The sequence below is a fragment of the Henckelia pumila genome, chromosome 3, assembly GCF_033568475.1.
Source record: "Henckelia pumila isolate YLH828 chromosome 3, ASM3356847v2, whole genome shotgun sequence".
Lineage (NCBI taxonomy): Eukaryota > Viridiplantae > Streptophyta > Magnoliopsida > Lamiales > Gesneriaceae > Henckelia > Henckelia pumila.
Genome location: NC_133122.1, coordinates 173,493,108 through 173,503,850, shown reverse-complemented (window position 1 = coordinate 173,503,850; position 10,743 = coordinate 173,493,108). Strand labels below are relative to the sequence as shown.

Genomic DNA, 10,743 nt, shown 5'->3' with positions numbered 1-10,743 from the left:
TCACATAATCCATGCAAACACATAATACATGCATACTCAATCTGGATATCTCGAATAATACTTCCGTACCTTACTATGGCAGATCCTTGAAGCTCCCATCTAGGTCCAAGCCTACCATGCAACACTACAACATAAATAACCATGCATTACCTAGCATGCCAAACATCACCTACTAGGCTCTAAAAGCCTTAATTAAACTATAGCCTATTCCCTATTTACTGAACCAAAGTCATACCTTTGTCCGTCGTCAGCCCGCTGATGACGCATGCCCCAAAGCCTGGGCATACCCTAGCTACGACCCCTAGACGCCTCGCCAGAGCTCCGCCACTTGGCTGCTACTGCGGACACTGTCCGCTATAAAAATATACTATTTCCTACTCCAACTCTTAAAGAAAGAGTCCCGAAGCCCTTAAATAGAGCAATAACCGGGAGAGGGGAGGAAAAATTGCACTTCAAAATGAGGAATTCGGACCCCTATTTATAGGCGAAGTTCAGAAGGTCCAAACTGGGTTCGGATGGCCCAAACTGCCACTTGTTCGAGCCATTTTGACACCTGGGCTCTGCTGAGTTCGGACGGTCCGAACTCGGGTTCGGAGGGCCTGAACTGGTCCAGGTGCTCCGAACTATTTTTGTACTTCTGAACTCATTTTTGGACCCCCGGGACCTACCCTACAATTTTCGAACGTGCCGGATCTGATTTTCCACTTATTTTTACCAAATAAGGACTCCTTAAACATGTTTTGACACTTTTAAAATTATATGTCATTTTCTAACATGTTTAAAATCACTTAATCTTGTAAAATGGAACCGGGCTACTACATTTAGACTCACTACAATTATTTTTTTCAGGTGAGGAGCATTTCATAGAGATTGAGGGGAAAGAATAATGAGCGGACTGCGATGCAGGCACGACACATCCATCCGACCTATGCTAGTCTTCCGCAAAAGTTTATTTTAACTTTTCATAGCCTTTTATTCTGTTACTTGGATTAATGTAAACGTAAAGATTCATTGATCGTCTTTGGGCATGTAAATATCAAAGTGTTAATTATTTTGATAGTTGAATTGTTAGATCTTCTTCTCAGGTCTTCGTTCTTTTCTCGGTCTGAATTATTTAGTGTTCTTGGTCGTTTTATTTTTGACTGCTGTCTGTGTCAGGTGGATTGTAATATAAAAAAAGAGGTCATGCCGAAATTTTTAAGAACTTTTTTGAAAATCCGTATTTTATTTAGTTTAATTTAAAATCAGAGTATGGGATGTTTCATCATCCATCGGACATGATAAGAAAACAGCTACGGATCAAACAGTTTTATCCAAGACAGACGCTTCAACTGCAACTTGTAAGCCTGTATTTCCATGGGAGAGATGAGTATGTGTCCTTCCTCTCCAAAAGGCTGGCTATAGCCAAGGGTATCGGTGTCATCATGTAAGAGATTTATGGATGTGGCTCTCGCATTTGTAACTGTAAGCTCTTCAAACATTTTGAACAGATTGATTGGTTCATCAGACGTAAGCAAACATAGCAACCCGTCTTTATGACAGTATGCAGAATCCCAGTGTTGCCTATGCAAGATGAGTACAAATTTGGGCTCCTCAAGTGGCTGCTGAGAGTACTTCAAAGGCCGGGGGACCTTAAAGTTCACTATATATATATATATGCAAATCACAGGTCAATGAAGTTGCTAGAGGTGAAAAGGATCTAGGAGGAGGCTGTACAGATATTCTCTTGGGTTTTTCAGCAACGAATAGTTCAAATGAGCGCCTAGTAGATGAGAGAGTAGAGATTGGCTAAGTGGACAATCCAAAATGGGGACTGAAACACTGGATTCAACGAGGATGTGGAAAACTATGTTCATTGGACGGTTGTCGATAACTCCTAGCTTGGCCAAGACCACGTCCATCATCTCTCATGAGTTGCCGATCGAGCATGATCTCCAACCATCCATTTTTAAGCTTTCCACACCCAAAGAATGCTTAGTATGAACCGAGAAGCATTTTCCACTTGATTCTTGCATAAATGCAAGAGAGGGCATGTGATAGTAATTTTCTTGGAAGGGTATCTTGTCGTATGTTTCCCTGCAGATTGTCTGGAAGCCATTCAGATCAGAGTAAAGGACTCTCCTGTTAACCACATCAGTTTTGTATATATCAATTAGTTCTCTATCATTAAACTCATGCCCCAAGCTCAACATGATACTCTTTCTCAATCACAAATTCTTGTGTGGTGTTTTTACTATTAACGCACGTGAGAACATATATGAAGTAAAATAAATGAGAATGAGAAAATAAAAATAAAATTTATTATAATAAGATTATGAATTTAATTTGAACGTCAAATAATATTACGAATGACAAACAATGTAAATATTTATTTTTTTCACCCTAACGACTTTGACATCCGATCCATTCCTTTGTGTTATCACACATCTTCTTCTTTGAGTAAACACTGATAGTTTCTCATCATCTTCGATATCAATGAATTCAGGCATTGCTTGTTTTGGTGGTTGCACATCTTTTATTTTTTTTTTGTAGATTTTGGTGAATTTTTCTTTTTCTTTTTTTTTTCCTCTTTGGTGTCCTTTGTTCTGTCTTCTTTTCAACTTCGAAGATTTTTTGCAATGGTTTTTGGTACACTTCCACCATAATAGTGAGAGGCTTTTTATTTTTAAGAAGTTCTTTATCCATCTTGAAAATAAATGTATGTTCTTCCTTGATTAGGTGGTCAAAAGTATTTGTGATTTGTGCTTCTCCTTCATCTTGTTATCATATATTTTCAATGTGTTTTATATCATGTAACTCGTAAATATAAAACTTGAGAATTTTAATTTGCAGTCATGTTCACCTGTTGAGCAACTCAATATATTCATTCATCGAGCAACCTTTATACTTTGAAGCCGCATCTTCAAATAATGTAATCCTTGCCGATGTGTCGTCTTTCACCGTCATTGTTAATCGAAATCTTTAGAGTTTCAATTGACATCAAAGTGTAAGTAGACATTTTAATATAAATACAATAATTGAATAAGATTACCTCGGTACAAATTTAATTTTATCATCAATTTCACAACCGATAAAATGATTACCTTGTCATGATTTTAGCATCATGTATTTTTCAATTGATACAACTAAATACCTCCGTTGTCTTTACGATTGCTTTGAGAAAATTGAAACATGATTCAGACCACGTCTTTGCTTTTAATCTCACACATAGATGCTATAAAGCAGTAATAATGATCCTACAAAAATAATTAATTTTCTAACATTAATGTTCATGACATTAACATGTTTATGTGAACGTACATAAATCATATAAATCTATTTATAAGTAATATATATTATTTAAATATATTTCAGGAAACCGACATTGTTTTGGTACCTACTTCAAAGAAGGATTGTCATCTAACAATTGTCGTAATTTGATCTCGTCGCATTCCATGAATTTTTTTTCTATCCACAATGAATTCAAACTTTGTGTTCCCACAATATTTTGTAATCTGTGTTATGTGTATTATATATATATATCTTGGTCAGTGCCGAAAATTTGTTTGAATGATAATGGAATGAAAATTTTATATAAACCATAAGTTGATAATTTCCGTTTAAGCAAAAGTTAGATTTCAGATTTAGATCAAGATGAATTTGAAACTGTATTGAAATTCATTTATTATCACAATTTAAATTAGTTATTGTTTTTAAAACCATGATTCTACTCATTTTATAGTAGAAATAAAGCTATCAGTTGGAAGCTTTGACTGATGATTGGATTATTTATATTTTGTTCGGTAAATGGTGTTGTTTTTAGCAATAAGGGTTAACCTTTTAAATTCAATATGATGTTTCAAAAACCAAAAACACAATCACAAGAGTTTTTTTTTCTCCATAATTTACCTCATACTAATAAAGGATCATTACTACAATACATACATTTAGTATAATTGAGACATGAAATTTAGACGACGATGCAACTGATTATTTTTTAAAAAATATGATTAGTTTAATCTGATACCTTGGAACTTTGAATTTGTTTGCATACAATCGACATGTGAGGAATTATCCCCATCGAATAAAACACTGTCGATAAAGTTAGTAACACGAGCTTGAAATGCAAGTTATGAACATATAATATCATGCAATAACTATAAAATAAATTACAATGAAATGAAATAAATATTAACAATTCTCAAACAACAAAACCGTGGAGCATGCTAATTTATATATGGTTATTATTTGTTTATTTGTTGTTAGAACACGTTTTCAGATCAGTGTGATATGATACTCGGAGCAGCGAAAGTTTAAAAATTTTTATTTTTTTATATGAAATAATTCCATATCATGGGTATCAAATCCTAACGATTAAAATCAACATGTAAAATAATAATAACAATTAATATTTTACCTCTTCAAGCTATGGCTTGATTATGGACACCAACAGATTAATCTGCTCTTGTTGTAAATCCCAAGAACTGATGACTCGCTCGATCAATCTCCTGAATTAGGTCCACGAACAGAAAACTGAAACCCTCTGATTGATTGCACTAGAAATCAATCAGATGTTTATCGAAGAGATTTACAGATTTGATCTGTCAATTCAGAATGTAATTTTGACTGAATTTTCTCTCAAAAAGGAGACAGAATTCGAAAATATCCTTAGAACTGTTCTAGGATATTTCGAAAACTGTAGATGTGTGTGTTGCAGTATTTTCGAAAATTGCAAGACAATCAATTAGTTATTTTTGAAAACTGCACCATTTACTATATATAATTTATGTACTGGATTAAGTTATATGTCTAATAGGACACTAACTCCTTAGGGCCAATTATCCATAATTTAAGCCCAACAAGCCAAGCCTGTTATTATAAAAATTAATATACAATTCATCTTGACTCCGATTGATAAACCGATTTCACCAATGTGCACAGAAACCATTTCTGCACCTTTTAAGGTCAAGATAATTTTTTTTGAATCTGAATTCAGTGATTTCCAAAAATGCCCATCCCTATGTCATTTTAGGAAATTCCACTGCCTTTAGTTAAGAAGTTCAACTTCTCTATCGCTAAATTTAACTCTTTAAATTTAACTATCTCAACGGGGATTAGTAATCCATTACTTGTGTGACCCTCAATGCTTTAGGGATACAGCTAGCTGTGGGCTCACAACTCCTTGTGACTCGAAACAACAATTTCCGACTTACCCATCGAATCATGGTAAGAGCACCTAGCAACATCTCCCCATGATTTTCTAGGTATCACTGATAGTGCCTGCAAGAACCAGTAGGTTTTGGTTAGCGTACAGTACGGTCCCTTCATCCAAATATCCCGATCGAATCAACAACCATTGGTACATTGAGAGTCGTTCGAGATTCGATAACTATGCAATGCATCTTGAAGATCAAATAGTGATATCGCATGTGCTACTAGGAAACCAAGTAACCTAAATCACATCGAGTACTCTGGCCAAAGATTTGTCACATTAATATCTCCTCAGATCGCATAGGATATCCACACTCGCAAGCGTGTGGTGAATCCTTGACAACAAAGCATCGACTCCTATATGTTTTGTAACTGTACCCAATCTCGACACCTGATGACCCTCATAGAGTCGGTAAATGAGTCAAAGTATAGTACTAGCATATAGAGTCTCCATGATGTTTCAAGTAGTAAGGACTAATGGTGTACAACCAAAACCGCGGACTTATCCACTCAATAAATGAAAACCACTTGGATAGTCCGAATAGGGTAGTTCAATCATCCATCATATGAATATCCATTTGCATGCTTCGAACATCTCTATGTTCCATACCAATGAAACGTGGTACTAGGCATCGCAAATGCTAGTCTCAATCTCGAGCGATCCTTATCCTAATTTGTGGACGGCTTAATTGACTAGGAACTGTTTAGAATATACAGTGACTATAAGATGTGTTTCATGATAGTGATCTCTCTTTATTCACTATCTCATCTTAATTACACTTTAGTATATTCAACGTCTTTATCAAAACAACAGAAGTATATCATAATATAACAATATGAAGAAAGATAAAGAAAATGCCATTAATGAATGTAAATTATATTAAACAAAGATTGTTTATACATAGAGTCATAAAAGCCCTTAGCCACAAGTTGGCGAACCGGGCACCCACTCTTTCAATCTCCCACTAGCCCTAAAGCTAACTAGTCACACTACGTAGTCCCATTGCTTCGCGATGCTTGTCAAACAATGGTTCTGGTAAGGGCTTAGTAAGTGGATCAACGATATTGTCTTCAGAGGCCACTCTCTCGATAGTGATGTCTCCTCTTTCCACGATCTCTCGGATGATGTGGTATTTCCTCAGTACGTGTTTGGATATTTGATGAGACCTTGGTTCCTTTGCCTGAGCAACGGCACCAGTGTTGTCACAGTACACCGGGACTGGACCAACAGCTTCAGAAATTACACCCAACTCTTGGACGAAATTCCTCATCCAAACGGCCTCTTTAGCAGCAGCTGATGCTGCAATGTACTCTGCCTCAGTGGTGGAATCCGCTGTGGTGTCCTGCTTGGAACTCTTCCAAGAGACAGCACCGCCATTGAGCATAAATACAAATCCAGAGGTTGATTTCGAGTCATCCACGTCGCTTTGGAAGCTAGAGTTGGTATAGCCTTCCAATTTCAATTCTCTTCCTCCATAAACCATGAATACATTCTTAGTCCTTCTTAAGTACATAAGAATATCCTTCACGGCTTTCCAATGCATTTGACCGGGGTTTTCCTGATATCTGCTCGTGACACTCAGAGCAAACGCTACATCGGATCTGGTAGATATCATCCCATACATAATACTACCTATGGCTGACGCATATGGTACGTGTGTCATTTTCTCTATCTCTTTGTCAGTCTTGGGAGACATCGACTTGGATTGAGAAACTCGTCCTCTCTTGGATTCATCCGTAGAGAACCTTTTCAATATGGTGTCGATGTAGGTAGCTTGAGTGAGTCCTATCATTCTCTTAGATCTATCTCTATAGATCTGTATTCCTAGAATATAGGACGCCTCACCCAAGTCCTTCATTGAGAATCTACCTGACAACCATATCTTTGTTGATTGCAACATCCCTACATCATTCCCAATGAGTAGGATGTCATCAACATAAAGTACTAAGACCGTCACAGCATCCTTAACTACTTTCTTGTACACGCACGGTTCCTCCGGGTTCTTTTTAAAACCAAAGTCCTTTATTGTTTCATCAAATTTCTGGTTCCAACTTCTTGATGCCTATTTGAGACCATAAATTGATCTCTGAAGCTTGCATACCTTATGCTCGCTTCCCATGGATGTGAATCCTTCGGGCTGCATCATATAGATCTCTTCCTTAATGTTTCCATTAAGAAATGCAGTCTTCACATCCATTTGCCATATCTCATTGTCATACCAAGCTGCTATGACAATAAGGATTCTTATGGACTTGAACATTGCGACTGGTGAAAAGGTTCCATCATAATCAACACCTTGTCTTTGAGTATAACCTTTTGCCACCAATCGTGCCTTGTAAGCCAATGCCTTACCATCAGGCCCAAGTTTTCTCTTGTATATCCATTTACACCCTATTGGAACAATTCCATTGGGAGGATCTACTAAAGACCAAACTTGGTTTGTATGCATCGAGTCTACTTCAGACTGTATAGCTTCAAGCCATAAATTCGAATCCGCATCAGAAATTGCTTCCTTGAAGTTTCTTGGATCACATCCAATGTCGGGTTCACTTTGATCCCCTTCAAAAAGTAAACCATATCGAATAGGAGGTTTAGAAGTCCTCTCGTATCTTCTAGAAAGAGGTGTGTTGTTTAATGGTTCCTGAGGTGTGGGATTGTTATTTTGTATCTCGGGTTCTTCTCGAATTTCTTCAAGTTCCATCATCTTGCCTTTCTTATCAAGTAAGAACTCCTTCTTCATGAAGGTGGCATTCCTCGAAACAAACACTTTTGTTTTAGTAGGATGATAGAAATAATATCCGATTGAATTATTCGGATACCCTACAAAATAACATATGGTGGATCGACTATCCAACTTATCTCCCACTGTCTGATTCACATAAGCAGGATATCCCCAAATCCTCAAGTACGAATACTTAGGAGTTTTGCCAGTCCATAATTCATATGGAGTTTTGTTCACTGCTTTAGTGTGGACATTGTTCAAGAAAAATACCGCTGTTTCAAGCGCATAGCCCCAAAACGAAGGTGAAAGCTCAGTGAAGCTCATCATAGATCGAACCATGTCCAACAATGTTCCATTGAGATGCTCCGAAACACCATTTAGCTGAGGTGTCATAGGAGGAGTCCACTAAGAGAGAATCTCATTCTCTTTTAGATTGCCCAAAAACTCGGTACTTAAGTATTCTCCACCTCGATTCGATCGGAGTGCTTTAATACTTTTACTTAGTTTGTTATCTACTTCAGCCTTGAATTCTTTGAACTTTTCAAATGATTCAGACTTATATTTCATCAAATCTAAATACCCGTACCTAGAATAATCATCAGTAAAGGTAATGAAGTAGGTGTGACCAAATTTAGTACCAATACTAAATGGGTCGCAAACATCTGTATGGATCAAATCCAACAGATTTTGACTACGCTCAGGTTTTTCTATGAAAGGAGTTTTAGTCATTTTTCCTTTTATGCAGGACTCACAAGTTGGTAGAGAGTTAATATCAGACATATCAAACATGCCCTCTCCCACTAGCTTGTTCATCCTCCTTGAGGAAATATGACCTAGCCTAGCATGTCAAAGGTTTGCCGGGTTTTGACTATCGTTTTTTCTTTTATTTGTTGTTGCCGGTTTATCAACATAATTAATTGGTACGTTTTTTAATTTTAAGTTATATAGATCGTTTTCAAGTTGTCCACATCCAATCAAACATTCATTCTTGTAAATATTGCAAATCCCATTCACAAAATTGCAAGAAAAACCATCTCTATCAAGCATAGAAACAGAAATAATGTTTTTAACCAAATCTGGCACAAATAAAACATCTCTCAAAAAGTAACTTAAAATTGTTCTGCAAAACTAAATAAACGTCTCCCACAGCTTTGGCTTCAACTCTAGAACCATTTCCAAGCCTTAGCTGAGTCTCACCCATCCTAAGCTTACGACTTCTTGTCATCACCTGCAAATCATTGCAAATGTGAGATCCACATCCGGTATCCAATACCCAAGAAGTAGTATTAAGTGAAACATTTATTTCAATGTAAAACATACCCTTTGCAGTTCACAACTGCTCGAGATATTCTTTGCAGTTACGTTTTCAATGACCGGGTTTCTTGCAGTGATGGCAAACGTCTTCAGATCTGTTCACGTTTGAAGCCTTTGTTTTGTTCTTCTTCTTTTGCACAGTTTTCTTGGGTGGGGCAGAACGTTTCTTACCCTTTTCACTTGACCCGTTCTTAGAGTTAGAAGAGGAACCAATAAAAAATACCGGTTTATCCTTCTTTAATGTGGCCTCATATGTGACAAGCATATTGACCATCTCTTCAAGGGTGGCCTCTATCTTGTTCATATTGAAGTTCATCACAAAACCGTCAAACGATGAAGGAAGTGAAATAAGAAACAAGTCCGCATTCAGTTCGTGTTCCAATGTCAAATCGAGTGTTACCAACTTTTCAATGAGCCCAATCATGTGTACCCCATGCTCACGGACCGAAGTCCCATCTTGCATGCGGCATGTAATGAGCTCTTTGACGGTGGCATACCTCTCCGATCTTGACTGAGCTCCAAAAAGTTCCTTGAGAGTATCGTGAATGTCAGCTGCATTCACTGCATTATCAAATCGCCTTTGAAGTTCATCAGACATCGAAGCCTGCATGTACATTTGGCCTTGACATCATGGTCCCACCATTTGTCAAGTTTGGCCAATTCTTCCGGACTCACATCAGCCGGGGCTTCTTTCGGAGGAGACTTTTCTACCACGTAGAAAACCTTTTCTGAACTTAGAATAATCTTTAACTTACGGAATCATTCCGTATAGTTTGCGCCAATCAGTTTATTTTGTTCGAGAATCGAAAATAGTGAATTGCGCGAATTCATTGTAATGAAATACTGAAAAGAAACAAGCAATAATCAGTGATTGCTTAATTAATTTACTAAGACATAAAATATGGCGAGATTTATTTTATGAATTTTACTCCCACTATTTTAAACCCTCTAGTGAAAACGAAAAACTGGTTTTCTTAGTGAGAACATGGAGTCCAATTGACAAATCATAGTCCCGAATAATATCAGCCAACCATAATTTTCACCCAATTGCTTCCAAAGCAACCCCCATGTTTTTACCTCATGTCCAATAAGAGCCCAATAATATGACGCCGTTTATTGTGACATGTATGACCCATCAATATTAAGTTGTGATGGACGGTCGCCATGTGGATCCCCAATAATATGAGCCAATCCCATGGGAGTTCCACCCAACTTAAAACATGTGTCGATCCAATGTACAGCTTTCCGACAAACGGGCCCCCCCAATAATATGAGCCGGACCATGCCCGCGGGTGGCATCTCATACATTGATCGTTGATGGAAGGTAGGAACATTTAAACAATATTTAAATTCCCTTTTGTTAATCTTGATATCAATTTTAAGTCATATTTAAAATGAGGGATTTTAATTTTGAAAATTTGTCTCATCATTCAATAATTTGTATGCTTGCGGGATTCATGCAATTTAGTCTAAACATGCATGCAACAATAATATCATATATTATTTAAAGGATGAT

The 10,743-nt window shown here is 37.0% G+C and overlaps 1 pseudogene; it reads right to left on the bottom strand.

Moving 5' to 3' along the window:
• Positions 1-1,292: 1,292 nt before the first annotated feature.
• On the bottom strand, positions 1,293-2,946 carry LOC140889975 (alpha-mannosidase 2-like; annotated as a pseudogene).
• Between the last annotated feature and the right edge of the window lie 7,797 nt (positions 2,947-10,743).